This window comes from Phyllobates terribilis, unplaced genomic scaffold (assembly GCF_046119375.1).
Source record: "Phyllobates terribilis strain yellow unplaced genomic scaffold, ASM4611937v1 Scaffold_88__1_contigs__length_6355796, whole genome shotgun sequence".
NCBI lineage: Eukaryota > Metazoa > Chordata > Amphibia > Anura > Dendrobatidae > Phyllobates > Phyllobates terribilis.
The window spans coordinates 3,408,840-3,427,161 of record NW_027362848.1 but is presented as its reverse complement, the minus strand read 5'-3'; the positions used below and the strand labels follow the sequence as shown (position 1 = coordinate 3,427,161).

The 18,322-nt window shown below is 43.8% G+C and overlaps 1 protein-coding gene and 1 long non-coding RNA gene across 2 annotated transcripts in view; one reads left to right on the top strand and one right to left on the bottom strand.

Annotated features, from left to right (window-relative positions):
- Nucleotides 1–18,322, top strand: part of LOC141197814 (uncharacterized) — a 35,159-nt gene that overhangs the window by 13,351 nt on the left and 3,486 nt on the right. The gene's annotated exons all lie outside the window — the stretch shown is intronic.
- LOC141197805 (uncharacterized) lies at nucleotides 9,957–10,482 on the bottom strand. Its single transcript, XR_012269857.1, has 3 exons — nucleotides 10,327–10,482; nucleotides 10,139–10,207; nucleotides 9,957–10,048 (listed from the first exon to the last, which is right to left on the bottom strand). It is a non-coding gene; the product is annotated as an uncharacterized lncRNA (long non-coding RNA).

Genomic DNA, 18,322 nt, shown 5'->3' with positions numbered 1-18,322 from the left:
TCTAAAGAAATGGGTTTTTAGGGTCCACTTGAAACTGTGGGTATTGGGAATTAATCGAACTGTCCTGGGTAGTGCAGTCCAAAGAATTGGCGCAGCACGCAAGAAATCTTGGAGACGGGAGTGGGAAGTTCGGATTATGGAGGATTTTAGTTTTAAGTCACTGGCAGAACGGAGGCCACGTGTAGGGTGGTAGACTGAGACAAGGGAGGAGATGTAGGGGGGTACTGAAGCATGGAGCACTTTGTGGGTAAGCGTGGTAAGTTTAAATTGAACTCTATATTGGATGGGTAACCAATGCAATGACTGGCACAGGGAAGAGGCATCGGTGTAGCGGTTGGCGAGGAATATGATCCTGGCTGCTGCGTTAAGGACGGATTGGAGAGGGGCGAGTTTAGTAAGAGGGAGCCCGATAAGTAGAGAGTTGCAGTAGTCCAGACGAGAATGAATAAGAGCTACAGTAAGAGTTTTTGCCGAGTCAAAGGTGAGAAAAGTCCTGATTCTTGAGATGTTTTTGAGGTGTAGAAGACACGAGCGAGTGATTTGATGTGAGAAGTGAAGGAAAGATCTGAGTCAAAAATGACCCCAAGACAGCGGGCATGTTGCTGGGGAGTAATGGTTGAGCCACAAACAGAAATGGCAATTTCAGGCATAGATAGGTTAGTGGAGGGAGGAAATATGAGTAGTTCAGTTTTTGACAGATTCAGTTTTAGACAGAGGGAGGACATAAATTACTTCATAAATTTACGTCATAAACACAAATTACTTTGCTCATCATCCTTTAACCCCTCTACATGGATCCGGACTAACACAGAGACCCCTAGGCTTGGGCCACGGAGTTACCTGCTGTTCTGTGGAGTGAGATGGGAAGAAGTATAGTCAGGTAGTCGGGTCAGAACCAAAAGGATAGAGAAAATACAAACTCAGAAGACACAAGAGTAGTCAGTAAATGGACCGGGGTCACAACAGGAAACAAATACACAAGCCGGGAGCTGAGCACAGAGGACTGAACCAGAGGAGGACAAGGCTGTATCTGGCAGCTTCCGGCAATATGCTTCTGTGGAAGTGAGGTTCAAAGGACCCCAACCCTTTGCTTATCCCTTGCCAAATGAACGTATTCAAGTGTATACGTGAAGCTTTGATATCGGACAAACAGAGTCAGATACTGAACTTCTCTTGAAGAGAGATGGCGCAGGAAAGATGTGTTTATTATTCCAGCATAACATATATATGTTCAGTATAAAGGAAGGTCCCAATAGGGCGTCGCCCTGAGGCAATTGAGCAATCACAGTGGTCTCTGGCCCATGGTATAGATAAGTCTCATTATGTTGTCCTATGGGGTTAAGTGTTTCCTCCCCAGATATTCTCCTCATTCCTCAGGATATTCTCTTGGGAGGTGTCATGTTGAATCCTTTGTCTCGTCTCCTTCTTGTAAACAATTTGAAAGTCCACTTCTATAACCAGTTCCAACTAATCCTTTCAGGATATTTATATATATATATACACGAGTGCAGATATCTAATATATATATCAAGGTTTTCATAATATATATTAAAGTGAGGGTATATATGACTAAATGATATCCAATATAACAATATGCAAAACAAGATTCATAACATATAACAGAATATAAGTATAGATATTTCGTATACATCAGAGTTTCATATAATGTTTTTTTAGTTGATTTTAGAATCTTATCTTTAACTGTCCCCCCTAAAAACATTTTTGAAACCCTTCATCAGACCCCCTCTCTGCTTAGCACTTGTAGAAATACATAGCAAAAATTTCACACAAAAGAATCTAGAGGTTACATTTAATAATATAAATTCTAGATATAAGTAAATGAATACTGCTTTCACCGCTCCCTTCTCCTTTGGCAGTGGGTGAACGCTCCAGCCGAAGTGCAAACACACAGACCCGCCCAAGTACTGCTCCGCCCCTAGTGGGAGGAGCCAGCCGAGGCCAGATTCCCCAGACAAGCCTGTCCGCTACACTGCCGGATGGACACCAACACACAAACCACCACAAACAAGGGAACTATACAGGCGCCACAATCAAGTGTTAAGGCCCCTTCACACACAACAAGATCGCCAGCGAAATCGCTACTGCGTGACAGGGCCTTTAGACTTATTACTTAAGACTTGACTGTTTAATCTGGATTGTTGTCAAAGATTCTTCTGTCCAGTTATTCGTTTCCTCATCAGTCATTACCATTCTAGGATCCACAGTTTTTATATTAATTTCCGTATACAAAGAACAACACAACATGCCATCATCGCTAGTATAATCATTATTACAAGAATTGCCATCCCCACCTGCACTAACCATTTCTGCCAGCCACTCATCCATGAGAAATACTGGTCCCAAGGATCCTTGATCCCTGAATTTTCTTTAAATTCTTCTGATAAACTAGTAAGTTTCTTTAGAGCAATTGTTACTTTGCCTGTAGGGCCAGCATTATCTAGAATATAGGTACAACAAGAGTACCCGAACATCTTACATACGCCCCCTTCTTCTGAGTAATTGCTACCTGAGACTCTGGATTCTGAGCACTCACAAAAACAATGCAGTAAAGGATATACAGTCTCATGGCTGTGCTGGTGCTGGGGTCTTCTTGCAATGTGAAGCGTGGATCCAAGTGGCCTTCCCTTCGACTTTGACTGTTGTAGGTGTCACCAAGATCACTTGGAATGGGCCCTCGTATCTGGGAGGACTTCTGGACGTGCTTCTTAATGACCACCCAGTCTCCAGGTTTGATTGAGTGAGTATGCTCGTCACTGTCAGGATCTGGGATAGAAGACTGCAGCATGTGTTATTGCAAGTTCTTTGGACAATTGTATTACATAGTTAACAATGGTATCTTGGGGGAACTACCCTCCCAACCTTGGGGCTCCTCCAAACAAAATCTCATAGGGAATCAGTTTGTGTTGGCCTGTCGGGGAGTTTCTGATTGAGTACAGGGCAATGGGAAGACCGTCTGGCCAGGGAATTTGTGTCTCCTGATTAATCTTCAACAATTTGGACTTTAAAGTACCATTCAGTCTCTCAACCTTTCCACTACTTTTGGGATTGTAAGGCGTATGAAGACTTAAGGCCCCGTCACACTAAGCGATGCAGCAGCGATCCCGACAACGATACGACCTGTCAGGGATCGTTGCTGCATCGCTAATACATCGCTGGTGAGCTGTCAAACAGGCAGGCTCACCAGCGATCAGGGGAGCAACGATATCGTGGAAAGAATCGTTCCACGATGTCCTGCTCCCGTTACCAGCCTGCTGCAAGCAGGAGCAGGCTGGTAACTATGGTAAACATCGGGTTACTAAGTGCGCGTGTGCCCCTAGTAACCCGCTGTTTACCATGGATACCACTCTGCTACCGTGCGCTGGAGCCTCCGCTCACAGTAGCAGAGTGGTATCTATGGTAAACAGCGGGTTACTAAGTGCGCGCGTGCCCCTAGTAACCCGATGTTTACCATGGTTACCAGCCAGATCGTTGGTCCCGCTGGTCACACACAGCGATGTGTGCTGGCCAGCGGGAGGCCAACGACCAAAAAATGGTCCAGGACACTTTGCAACGATCAGCGACCTCACAGCAGGGGCCTGATCGTTGCAAAGTGTCACACATAGCGACATCGCTGGTGAGGTCGCTGGTGAGTCACCAAAACCGTGACACAGCAGCGATCTCGCTAGCGATATCGCTTAGTGTGACGGGGCCTTAAAGCTAGTTCCTACCATACTCCACAGATCCCTGTAGAGTTGGGCCGTGAATGCTGGTCCCTGGTCACTTTCTACTACTTTTGGTACCCCAAACCTACACACAACCTCTGTCATCAGTTTCTTAGCTGTGGTGCGGGCTGTCATGTTAGTGACTGGGTAGGCCTTAGGCCAACCTGAAAACATATCCACTATTACCAGAACATATTCATATTTCCCTACTTTGGGCATCTGAATATGGTCAACTTGGATTCTCTGAAATGGGTATAGTGGTTTTGCCAGATGTTTTGGTGGAGTCTTCCCTGTTTTTCCTGGATTACAAGTTGCACAGACCAAGCAGGCCGGCTGTGGTTGCTTTTTCGATGGTGTAGTCCGGCCGTATCACAATTGTGTGATCACCATTTTGCCTCGAGACCACAACATTCTCCTTCTCCAAAAACTATTCAAATGACTTTGGGCATCGAAAGCCCTTTTCTACAGAAATAAGAGCCTGGAAGATCCATCTACCCCCTGGAATTAGAAGACACTGACCGTTACCTGCCCAGATCTGTAAATGACAAAGCCAAAAGACAGCATACGTAGAATATGCTGACAAGTTTGCACACTGACAAAGACATGAACAGTCTATAATTTTAAGGGTAGGTAAATTTTAACATTGAGAAATAGAATATCCAAAAAAAATCAAGAAAATCACATTGTATAAATTAGATAAATGTATTTGCATTTTCAGTGAGAAATAAGTATTTGATCCCCTACAAACCATTATGAGTTCTGGTTCCTACAGACCAGTTAGACGCTTCTAATCAACTCGTTACTTGCATTAAAGACAGGTGTCTTACATAGCCACCTGTATAAAAGACTCCTGTCTACAGACTCAATTAATCAGTCAGACTCTAACCTCTACAACATTGGCAAGACCAAAGAGCTGTCTAAGGATGTCAGGGACAAGATCATAGACCTGCACAAAGCTGGAATGGACTACAAAACCATAAGTAAGACGCTGGGTGAGAAGGAGTCAACTGTTGATGCAATAGTAAGAAAATGGAAGAAATACAAAATGACTGTCAGTCGACATCGATGTGGGGCACCATGCAAAATCTCACCTCGTGGGGTATCCTTGATCATGAGGAAGGTGAGAGATTAGCCTAAAACTACATGGGGGGAACTTGTTAATGATCTCAAGCAGCTGGGACCACAGTCACCAAGAAAACCATTGGTAACACATTACACCTTAAAGGTTTAAAATCCTACAGTGCCCACAAGATCCCCCTGCTCAAGAAGGCACATGTGCAGGCCCTTCTGAAGTTTGCCAATGAACACCTGGTTGCTTTTGTGAGTTATTGGGAGAAGGTGCTGTGGTCAGATGAGACAAAAATTGAGCTCTTTGGCATTAACTCAACTCACCGTGTTTGGTGGAAGAGAAATGCTGCCTGTGACCCAAAGAACACCATCCCCACTGTCAAGCATGGAGGTTGAAACATTATGTTTTGGGGGTGTTTCTCTGCTAAGGGCACAGAACTACATCACCGCATCAATGGGAGAATGGATGGAGCCAAGTACCGTAAAATTCTGACTGACAACCTCCTTCCCTCCACCAGGACATTAAAAATGGGTCGTGGCTGGGTCTTCCAGCAAGACAATGACCCAAAACATAGAGCCAAGGCAACAAAGGAGTGGCTCAAAAAGAAGCACATTAAGGTCATGGAGTGGCCTAGCCAGTCTCCAGACCTTAATCCCATAGAAAACTTATGGAGGGAGTTGAAGCTCCGAGTTGCCAAGTGACCGCCTCAAAATCTGAATGATTTAGAGATGATCTGCAAAGAGGAGTGGACCAAAATTGATCCTGACATGTGCGCAACCCTCATCATCAACTACAAAAAGCATCTGACTGCTGTGCTTGCCAACAAGGGTTTTGCCACCAAGTATTAAGTGTTGTTTGCCAGAGGGATCAAATACTTATTTCTCACTGCAAAATGCAAATAAATTTATCTAATTTATACAATGTGATTTTCTTGATTTGTTTTTGGATATTCTATCTCTCAATGATAAAATTAACCTACCCTTAAAATTATAGACTGTTCATGTCTTTGTCAGTGGGCAAACTTACAAAAAGAGCAAGGGATCAAATAATTATTTTCTTCACTGTATATCTGCACTGGTTTTAATGAATTAAAAGGAATAGACTAGGAGTTTATAGAATATACATTTATTTAGATGGTAAAAGTGCTGATTAAAATACTGGAATCTATTGTAAAAATAGAGTACATGGGTGCTTCTCTGTTCACGTTCGGTCAGGCCTTTGTTTATGGGAGTGTGTGGAAAGACTGACGGTTCCTATAGGGCAGTGCTGGCGAACCTATGGCACGTGTGCCAGAGGAGGTACGCAGAGCCCTCCCTAAGGGCACGCGCGCCATCGCCTCAGCACTAGCGCTCCAGGACCGGGCCCGGAGGGTGAGTAGCTCGCCGACGTCGGCCCCTACTTCAGCTAGATGTAAGTTCTAGGACGCACATCTAGCTGAAGTGTATTGCAGCGCACGAAGTTACCAGGCCTGTGTGCTGCAATACATCCTGCAGCTGACGTTTGCGTACATGCGACTGAGCGCATAGCAGTGACGTCGTCATGTACCCCTGTCGCTTGGACGCTGGTCAGCTGCCGGTTTCAGAAGGTGAGGGGTGCCAGCAGGATGGGGACACATATACAAGAATGGGGAATATACCAGCATGGGGGCACATATACAAAAATGGGGAATATACCAGCATGGGGGCACATAAAGAAGAATGGGGAATATACCAGGATGGGGAATATAACAAGATGGGGGCACATATACAAGAATGGGGAATATACCAGGATGGGGAATATAACAAGATGGGGGCACATATACAAGAATGGGGAATATACCAGAATGGGGGCACATATACAAGAATGGGGAATATACCAGGATGGGGAATATAACAAGATGGGGGCACATATACAAGAATGGGGAATATACCAGAATGGGGGCACATATACAAGAATGGGGAATATACCAGGATGGGGAATATAACAGGATGGGGGCACATATACAAGAATGGGGAATATACCAGCATGGGGGCACATACACAAGAATGGGGAATATACCAGCATGGGGGCACATACACAAGAATGGGGAATATGCCAGGATGGGGGCACATATACAAGAATGAGGAATGGGGAATATACCAGGATAGGGGCACATATACAAGAATGGGGAAGATACCAGGATGGGGGCACATATACAAAAATGGGGAATATACCAGGATGGGGGCACATATACAGGAATGGGGAATATACCAGGATGGGGGCACATATACAAGAATGGGGAATATACCAGGATGGTGGCACATATACAAGAATGGCGAATATACCAGGATGGTGGCACATATACAAGAATGGTGAATATACCAGGATGGGGGCACATATACAAGAATGGGAAATATACCAGGATGGGGGCACATATACAAGAATGGGAAATATACCAGGATGGGGAATATACCAGGATGGGGGCACATATACAGGAAGGGGGAATATACCAAGATGGGGAATATACCAGGATGGGGGCACATATACAAGAATGGGGAATATAACAGGATGGGGAATATAACAGGATGGGGGCACATATACAAGGATTGGGCACTATATCAGGATGGGGGCATGTATATAAGGATGGGGGAGTATACCAGGATGAGGACACATATACAAAAATGGGGAATATACCAGGATGGGGGCACATATACAAGAATGGGGGCACATATACCAGGATGGGGAGTATACAAGGATGGAGGCACATAAACAAGAATGGGGAATATACCAGGATGGGGAGTATACCAAGATGGGGGCACATATACAAGAAAGGAGAATATACCAGGATGGGGAATATAACAGGATGGGGGCACATATACAGGAATGGGGTATATACCAGGATGGGGGCACATTTACAGGAATGGGGAATATACCAGGATGGGAAATATATCATGATGGGGGCACGTATACAAGGATGGGGAGTATACCAGGATGGGGACATATATACAAGAATGGGGAATATACCAGGATGGGGAGTATACCAGGATGGGGGAACATATACAAGAATGGCGACTATACCAGGATGAGGGAACATATACAAGAATGGGAAATATACCAGGACGGAGGCACATATAGAGGAATGGGGAATATACCAGAATGGGGGCACATATACAGGAATGGGGATTATACCAAGATGGGGAGTATACCAGGATGGAGGCACATATACTGTTAAGGGAGGGCAATAACCCTTCACGGTTGACCAAGTGAGTGTCAAATTATTATGTTGATTGCAATCCACAGAAAACCAAACGGAGGCAGTGCTCTGTATGGGAGGATTCAAAGAATCTCTGATCCCGTTTATTTTGCTTAGCATTTTATATTGTTTTGAGTTTATTAATGTCCAATCACCTACAGCCATACTACAGTACTACAGGCTTGAGCCAATGTTAGTGCAATTATTACGGAAACACATATATGGTCATATTATCATCGTTAGTTAGAAGCACGCTGGAAATTTACACGGTCAATCCTGGCCTAGACTAGTTAGATAACAGAAGCAGGTGTCTGACAAAATGTTCTCTTGATAAAAAGTTAGTGTGAGAAAGTTCCATGTAAAGCATGAGAAAAGATGGAAAGAATGTATGTTATGCAAGGCGTGATAATAACATGATTTTGAAACAAGCAGACAAAATGGAGTTGCTATAGCATGAATATCAATATGTCCTTTACAATGCAAGAATGGCGAATATACCAGGATGGGGGCACATATACAAGAATGGGAAATATACCAGGATGGGGAATATACCCGGATGGGGGCACATATACAAGAATGGGGAATATACCAGGTTCGGGGCACATATACAAGAATGGTGAATATACCAGGATGGGGGCACATATACAAGAATGGGGAATATACCAAGATGGGGAATATACCAGGATGGGGGCACATATACAAGAATGGGGAATATACCAGGATGGGGAATATAACAGGATGGGGGCACATATACAAGGATTGGGGAATATATCAGGATGGGGGCACATATACAAGGATTGGGTAATATATCAGGATGGGGGCACATATACAAGGATTGGGGAATATATCAGGATGGGGGCACATATACAAGGATTGGGTAATATATCAGGATGGGGGCATGTGTACAAGGATGGGGAGTATACCAGGATGGGGACACATATACAAGGATGGGGAATATACCAGGATGGGGACACATATACAAGAATGGGGAGTATACCAGGATGGGGGCACATATACAAGAATGGGGAATATACCAGGATGGGGATTATTACAGGATGGGGGCACATATACAGGAATGGGGAATATACCAGGATGGGGGCACATATACAAGAATGGGGAGTATACCAGGATGGGGAATATACCAGGCTGGGGGGCACATATACAAGAATGGCGACTATACCAGGATGGGGGCACATATACAAGAATGGGAAATATACCAAGATGGGGAATATACCAGGATGGGGCACATATACAAGAATCGGGAATATAACAGGATGGGGGCACATATACTTGGATTGGGGAATATATCTGGATGGGGGCACGTATATAAGGATGGGAAGTATACCAGGATGAGGACACATATACAAAGATGGGGAATATACCAGGATGGGGGCACATATACAAAAATGGGGAATATACCAGGATGGGGGCACAAATACAGGAATGGGGTATATACCAGGATGGGGGCACATATACAGGAATGGGGTTTATACCAGGATGGGGGCACATATACAGGAATGGGGAATATACCAGGATGGGGGCACATATACAAGAATGGTGAATATACCAGGATGGTCAATATATCAGGATGGGGAGTATACCAGGATGGGGACACATATACAAGGATGGGGAGTATACTAGGATGGGGCACATATACTAGGATGGGGGTGAGCATATTCTTTATATCTGCAGTCTCATACCGCTGCTCCTGTCTGTGGCTGCTCTATGCTGCCCCCATCTGCTCTCTGTAGGCATTGTTTTTTCTAAGCTAAAACCTCAGTATTCAGGTTAAATTGCCATGTTGGCACTTGGCGATAAATAAGTGGGTTTTGGTTTGCAGTTTGTGCACTCGGTCTCTAAAAGGTTCGCCATCACTGCTATAAGGGAATTCAAGAAAATGGAGAGTTAGTGAAATGGAGAGAGCTGTGAGTATTAATCAGATACACAGTTTGGCAGGAGGTACCTGGTAACTCTTGTTGCCGATCTGGATTTGCTTGATGAAGGTATATATGGAAAGTGTTTTTTCTTGTTATTCCAATGGGATTACTAAAAAGAGATGGATATATAAGGTAATTGCTTACTATAGACTGCCGGATGTAAAAGCAGTGGGGAGAGAAAGGTTTAATTCTTAGTTACCTGGTGACCTAATTGGTCCAGACGATCCAATGTGAAAGTTAGTACAGGCTTACTACTTGTGATGGAAACCTATGTATAACAATCAGGAAATTACCGAATTAGATAAAGGGTGGGCAGCGTTATAGGTTGGATTATAAGGGCCCCCTGTGATACAGCGATGATGAGCTTGTGGGTTAATAGTAACTTACTTCCTGTGTTTGGGGAGGGGTATCAATGGGCTCCACGGCCACTTGTATCGTCTGCTGCAACCAGGGTTCGTAGTCAAGATGGTCTGGTCAGTAGTTACAGGCGTTGATTATACTCTGCTGAGCAGCTATATTGAATTGCTGATGCAGTATTCAGTGAACCTGTGAGAGACAGGGGGGATCCGTGAGGATATCGTGCAGCTTTTAAGGTGCCTTAGGGCAAGTACTGCGCGTGGTATAGTGTCAGGACACTTACCGTGGATTTAGAGGTACGTGGTGTCTGCGCAGCTAGGTATGCATCTCGTAGCTGCTGAGGTCAGTAGGTGGTATGATAGTGGTAGCTTTGGTGTACCGTGCTGCCAAAAGCTCGCCCTGAGTTATTTGCTGTCTGGGGGTCATGCTAGACACTCACCGGTGCTCCAGGGGTAGGAGCGATTGGTAGCTTGAACACTTGGCTGCCGGCGCTGCTAGAACTATATGGCGGTGTTGCCTTAGTTACCACTGGTAGATGGACAGTGCAAGGTCTTCTCCGAGGTAAGGAGTCGGTGTAGTAGGCGGCACTTGGAAGCGTCTAGTCACGACCGGTGACTAGGTGCTGCATCCACTTGGGAAATTTGGCGCTCAGCGCTGCAGTGCTTAAGGACCTGCGTAATCACGTGTGTGATGTTGTCAGAATCTGTACGGGGCCTCAGAGGACCAATTTTCCTACACGTTTCGGAAATCTCTTTCCTTCGTCAGGGATGGTCTTTGCAGAGTCTGTGAGCTTTTTATACACATTTTGATGAATTGGATACAGGTGTCTGCTGTCAATCAATCAGTTTCATGACTGGGTTCAATTAAAGGCGAGCAACTCTATTTCACTGTTAAGGCCTTTTGGCCTCAGTGTCCAATTGAAATATGTTACATGCACGCCGCTAGGTTCAGATAGGGCGAGACGGGTTTCATGAATTCTTTGGAATCCAAGGAAACCATTACTCAGGGCGATCTTAGGCTGCATCTTCACTCAGGCACACGATAGATTCAATTACTGACCAGACACATCTGACAAGAGTCTTTTTCAACAGTTTAACAGTGGAATATAATCTGAAGCACGGCCAGTACAATTCAGGGATATTACAGCAATAATCTTCATTACAGTACAGTCTGAGTTTGAGCAACCGGTTCCAGTAACTATACAGTAGTTTGTTCACAAGGCACAGTATTACAGTCTCTTCAGTAGCATAATTCAGCATAGATTAGATCTGTTAGCAGCACACTTCTATGCATACACAACCACAGGCTTTTCATTTACAAGGACACAATAGTATACTGCATTCTTTATCCTGCATGGAGATGGAGGGGGGGAGGGTTTGATGAGAGAGATGATCCTTGTGACAGTCCTTATCTTCCTGCCCGATAATACTCTGCACTGTTAGTTCAGGGAGTTTATCTGACCTGTGTTTAGTTTCTCTCCTGATCTGAATCCTGTTCAGTTGCCTTCTGTCAGGTCCTGATAACACACCACCTTTCTATTTGGCTTCAGCGAGACTACAATAACAAGTTCCCCACAATCCCACTGGGGCTCTGCTAAAACAGTCCCTGTCTCCTTTAACCCCTTTAGTTGCTGGATGCTTCTGAAGCACAACACTTCCTGTCGCTTGTGCTTGTGTTGTTTGTAACAATTGCTGGATGCTTTGGAGGCAACAGCACTACTTCTGCATGTCACAAATATCCAGTGGCTTTCTGCCCTGGACTATGCTTAATAAAGTTGCCTTTGCGCTAATATTTCTGTACCACTTGAATACCCATTTCTTTGATGTTTGCGTGGAGTTCCCATGTTTTTAATAAAATGCTTAGATAACGGGTGGCCCTCAAATTTATTTTTAGTATTCCTTAAATGCTCACCTATCCTGGTATTCAGCTGGCGAATGGTGCTCCCTATATACAGCTTGTTGCATGACACTGTAGACCATATATTACGCTATTAGTGCAACAGATTATGTGGTCTTTAATAGTGTATTCCATTTAATAGTGTTCGTTCCATTAGTCACAGTTATTTGTTTCCTGCTGCCTAGTGTTTTGCAAACCTTGCCTTTTCTGCATGGGAAAAAGTCGGGTGTATTGAAAAAGGAGGGAGTCCTGGAGATAAAGGGATTTTTTTTTTACAGATGGAGCAACCATAATCCCCAGATTACTGGCTTTCCTAAAGATGAATCTTGGAGCCTGGGGTATAAGGTCACCTATAATCTTATCATCCTGTAACTTCTTCCAGTGGCATTTTACAATTTTCTTCATAATATGTATATTTCAATTAAAGGAAGTTATGATAGGGGAGATATTTATGGACTTAGACGTCTCCTGATCATGGGTGTTTTTATTTTTATTACCTACAAGAAGTGTGGAACGTGGCATGTATTCACTTGCTCACGAGTGGAAATGATGTGTTGATGGTCATAGCCTTTTTCTAGAAATTTATAAGTTAGAAGATTGGCCTCATTTTCAAAGTCTTGAGGATTTGAGCAGTTGCAGGGTAGTCACATATATTGGCTCTGCGGTACATTTAGAAGCCAGCTGGGTAAATGACAGTTGTCTCTGGAAATAAAGCTGTTTGTATCCGTCAGTTTGAAGAATGTGCTAGTCTCAATTTTACCTTCTTTGATGCAGATAGTTAAATCTAAGAAGATAATTTGTTCTGAGCTAGTGGGGGAGGAAAAATTCAAAAAGAAGTCATTTGTGTTGATACCTGCTATAAATTCAGAAAGGGAGGATTAGTCGCCTGACCAAATGAAAAGGACATCATCAATGAACCTCCGCCTGAGGACCAGGTTCACACTTAGTGTTCCATGAGGGTATATTGTGGTGAATTCCCACATCTCCACGTAGAGATTGGCGTAACTAGGTGTGAACCTCGTCCCCATAGTGGTCCCCCATCACTGGGTATAGTAGTTATCCTCATATCAAAAGGAATTATGATTTAAAATAAACAACATACTCTCCTGTATGTAGTTGATTTGGTCCGGGGGCATTCTGCTATATTTGTTTAAGAAGTGAGTTACTGCTTGACACCCTTTTTGGTGTTGAATAAAAGTGTATAGACTGGAGATGTCAATAGTGCCAAGAATGTAATGGCTCTGCCATTGGACCTCATTCAGCTACCTTAGGGCATGTGTTGTATCCTTAAGGTGTGATGGTAGAAGTGGGACTATATTATGCAGGTGCTTTTTGACATAATTGGAAAGGTTTGAGGTCAGGCTATGAATGCCAGAGATTATGGGTCTTCCTGAAGGGTTGTCTAAGGATTTATGGATCTTTAGTAAGTGATAGAATATGGCCGTTCTAGGGTGTAGGGTGTAAATATACTCACATTCATGTTTAGAGTCCTAGATTGATCAAAGCCTTCCTTTCTTTTGTGTAAAGTAGAGTAGGGTCACTGGTCATGCATTCATACGTTTGTTTGTCACTTAGGAGTCTTAATGATTCATTGTGATATTGATGGTGATCAAGTATCACAATTCTCCCTCCCTTATCCACCGGCCGTATAATTATATTATTGTTGCTTTGCAGTTGTTTGATTGCTAGACACTCTTTTCGAGTGAGGTTGGTTTTTGAATTTTGAACACTTTTTTTACTAACTCACCAAATGTCATCTTTAACATTTTTCTGGAAAGTTTCCATTGATGTGGAATACTGGTTCAAGGGGTGAAAGTTTGATTTGTTTTTTAGATCCGTGTGTTTATAGTTATTGGTAAGGGAATCAGAGGAGGGTTTGATAGGCAGTAGATGTATTTTTTAGAAAATGCTTCTTAATGGCTAGTTGCCTCATAAATTGTTTGCCTATGAAGGCCTCAAATTTATCGAACTTATCAGACGGGGCGTAGTTTAATCCTTTATTAAGCAAAAAGACTTAATTTGGTTTTAGAGAGTAATGACTTAACTGAAAACCATACATCTATCTTCAATTTATTTCCTGAGGTGGTATTGTTTTCTTTTGGGAACAAGTTACAGGATGATAAGATTATACCCCAAGCACCAAGATTCATCTTTAGGAAAGCCAGAAATCTGGGGATTATGGTTGCTCCATCTGTAAAAAATCCCTTTATCTCCAGGACTCCCTCCTTTTTTAGTACACTCAGCTTTTTACCATGCAGATAGGCGAGCATTTAAGGAACACTAAAAATAAATTTGAGGGCCACCCGTTATCTAAGCATTTTATTGAAAAACATGGCGGCTCCACGCAAACATCAAAGTAATGGGTATTCAAGAGGTACAGAAGTATTGGCAAAAAGGGTAACTTTATTAAGCAGATGTCCAGGGCAGAAAGCCAATGGATATTCCAATTGGACACTCTGAGACTAAAAGGCCTTAACAGTGAATAGAGTTGTTCGCTTTTAACTGAACCCAATCATGAAACTGGTTGATTGATAGTAGACACCTGTATCCAGTTCATCAACATGTGTATAAAAAGCCCACAGACTCTGCAAGGACCATCCCTGACAAAGAAAACCGAGAGATTTCCGAAACGCATAGGAAAATTGGTCCTCTGTGGCCTCCTTATGAGCTCCGACCACATGACACACGTGATCATGCAGGTCTTCAAGCGCTGCAAACTGGAAACTAATGTAACACCGCCATATAGTTCTAGCAACGCTGGCAGCCAAGTGTTCAAGCTAAAAACCGCGCCTACCCCTGGAGTACCGGTGAGGGTCTAGCATGACCCCCCAGACAGCAAATAACTCAGGGTGACCTTCTGGCAGCACGGTACACCAAAGCCATCACTATCATACCACCTACTGACGCTGGCAGCTACTAGACGCATACCTAGCTGCGCAGACACCACGTACCTCTAAATCCACGGTGAGTGTCCTGACACTATACCACACGCAGTACTTGCCCTAAGGCACCTTAAAGCAGCACGATATCCTCAAAGATCCCCCCTGTCTCTCACAGGTTCACTGAATACTGCATCAGCAATTCAGTACAGCTGCTCAGCAGAGTATAATCAATGCCTGTAACTACTTTTCTGCAGAGTCTGAACTCGTACCTACTCCTGTTCGTTGTCACTGTACTTCCGTTTGTGAGTTTGTGGTCCACTCGCTACTTCTCTGCAAGTACCCTGTGGGTATCTGGTTCTGCCTTTCCCTTCCAGTCTGTTCCGTGTGAACAGAGCCCTGTCCACCGCGTCTGCGGTTTCGCTTTGCTCAGCCCTGTCCACCGCGTCTGCGGTTTCGCGTCCACCGCGTCTGCGGTTTCGCTTTGCTCAGCCCTGTCCACCGCGTCTGCGGTTTCGCTTTGCTCAGCCCTGTCCACCGCGTCTGCGGTTTCGCTTTGCTCAGCCCTGTCCACCGCGTCTGCGGTTTCGCTTTGCTCAGCCCTGTCCACCGCGTCTGCGGTTTCGCTTTGCTCAGCCCTGTCCACCGCGTCTGCGGTTTCGCTTTGCTCAGCCCTGTCCACCGCGTCTGCGGTTTCGCTCTGCTCAGCCCTGTCCACCGCGTCTGCGGTTTCGCTTTGCTCAGCCCTGTCCACCGCGTCTGCAGTTTCGCTTCCACCGCGTCTGCGGTTTCGCTTCCACCGCGTCTGCGGTTTCGCTTCCACCGCGTCTGCGGTTTCGCTTTGCTCAGCCCTGTCCACCGCGGGCCTGTAAGAGAAAGCGGAGGGTAATGATGCTGTTGGCTTCCTAGATCCCTGATATCTTATTGGATGAATCTACCTTCTCTCCCTTCTGTGCTGCTGAATGTGCTCATATGGTCCCTACAAGACCAGGTCCAGTCTTTCTGGCCAAACTTCACTTTTATGATCGACAACACTAAATGTGCAGTGAGGCCAAGTGTGAATTTCTGTACAATAACAACAGAGTTTCCCTTTATCCTGACTTTTCGATTTCTTTTAAAACCAACTAACTTCAAATAGGATTGTGATAAACTACACAAAAAACATTACACCTGTGCCATGATATATCTCTAAGCTGTGCGTGGCTGATGGCTGTAATATACATTTATTCCCGCCTGCAGAAGATGTGTTGGCATGCCTCGAGCCCTGGTTTCATGGATTCACTCCACGTCATAAATTCCATTATGTTTTAGATCCCAAAGAATTCAGATTACTGCACAATCTCTCCTGAAATGGGGGCGCTAATACTTTCTCTACTCTCCTGGTCAGGACTCATAGTAGCTCCAATGGTCCACCATAAATGAGTGTAACTCCAGTTTAGTGTTGGAGCTCTCCCCTCATACAAACGTTAGGGATGTAAAAAAATTTAATTCTATGTCTTTTTCTTTATTTTACAAGTTCATTCTGTATGATAGTTTGATTGTGGTGGGATTGGCCAGCCTCACTTATGTGAGTCTGTAACTCCCTGGTAGTATTTTTAAAAAAAGGTCCCCATTACCTCTTCCAAATGCCCAAGGTCTAAATTTAAGACACCTCAGCTCTGCACTATTATAAAAGTTCTCTTTAAACGTCTAATATTTCTTCTTGAAACTCATCTGATAGAAAATATTGTCCCTTACGATAGTTTAGATTGTCTGGAGCCACCGAGCCCCATACTCTAATTACCCCAGAGAGGTTTCACCACTAGTTACTCCTTTTTCTCTGATGGAGACTGTTGCGTTTGATCATTTCAGTAGATGTGTTATTGTCTATACTCAGTTTTTCTCTACAGTAGTTAGTGCCCAAAATCCTCTGATTTAACCCCTTCCCGCAGCCAGTTATGTGTTCCTGATGAGGCCCCATTTTCAAATCAGACGTGTGTCACTTTATGTGGTGATAACTTTGGAATTCTTCACAAAGGATGATAGGAAACAAATGGACCTTACAAATTATTTTCCAACTTCTCTTGAGTCTGACAATACCCTATATATGAGGATATTAAAAAATGACCAAATTTAATACGTAAGTTACCAAAAGTTTAAAATGATTATTCTATTTTAAAAGGTGACTGGGAAGCTTAAAAACGGTGGAAGGAGGAAGGTTAATAGGAGTAGGGACACTGGAGATTAGTCCTGGTTAAGGTGCAATACGAGCTTCCTGGAAGGTCTGTGGATGACCACGTCGAAGGGTCCCCCCTATGGAAAAAGGAGGGGATTGGCTTAATGGCAGATTTTAGAGGTTACCTTCATGGATTATAAGGATTGTAGTTGGAAGATTTTGATGCAGAGAAGGGAGTGACTTCGCTCCTCAAATTACTGCCATTTCCTACTAATCATTTTTCCCTGCTCTCTTTGTCACTCAATACAGGTTATCGCCTTCACCCTATACAATTGGAAGTCGCCCCTTTCTCTGCATCAAAATCTTCCAACTACAATCAACCACTACAGGTACATGAACCTCCCCTAGGTAACTAGGATCTCTCGCATTTGAAGCACAAACCGACTCTTGTTTCTCTACAGTTTACCTGAATCTGGATAACCCACACCTGACCAGACCTACCCAACCCTTTATACATCCAATCAGGTTATTTTCTATCCTAATGATCCATGAAGGTAACCTCTAAAATCTGTCATTAAGCCAATCCCCTCCTTTTTCCATAGGGGGGACCCTCTGACGTGGTCATCCACAGACTTTCCAGGAAGCTTGTATTGCACCTTATCCAGGACTAATCTCCATGGTCCCTACTTTTATTAACCTTCCTCCTTCCACCGTTTTTAAGCTTCCCAGTCACCTTTTAAAATAGAATAATTATTTTAAACTTTTTGTAACTTACGTATTTAATAAGTTTGGTAATTTTTTAATATCCTCATTGTTATTACTTTTTGTCATACCCTACGTACCAGAGCAAGTTCACTTATTTTTAACATTGGAAATTCTCAGACAACTGTGGTAGTTGGCCTTTCTTGCAGCAGGCATAGGGCATACTCATTAGAGCCACCATTCTATTTATTTATTTAATAATACCCTATATACAGTTGTACACTACTGTCTGAGCACATGGCAGGTTAAGAAGGGAAGGAGTACCACTTAGCTATTTGAATGCGGATTTTGCTGGAATAGTTTGTGGACACAATGTATTCGAGGCACTGTTCAT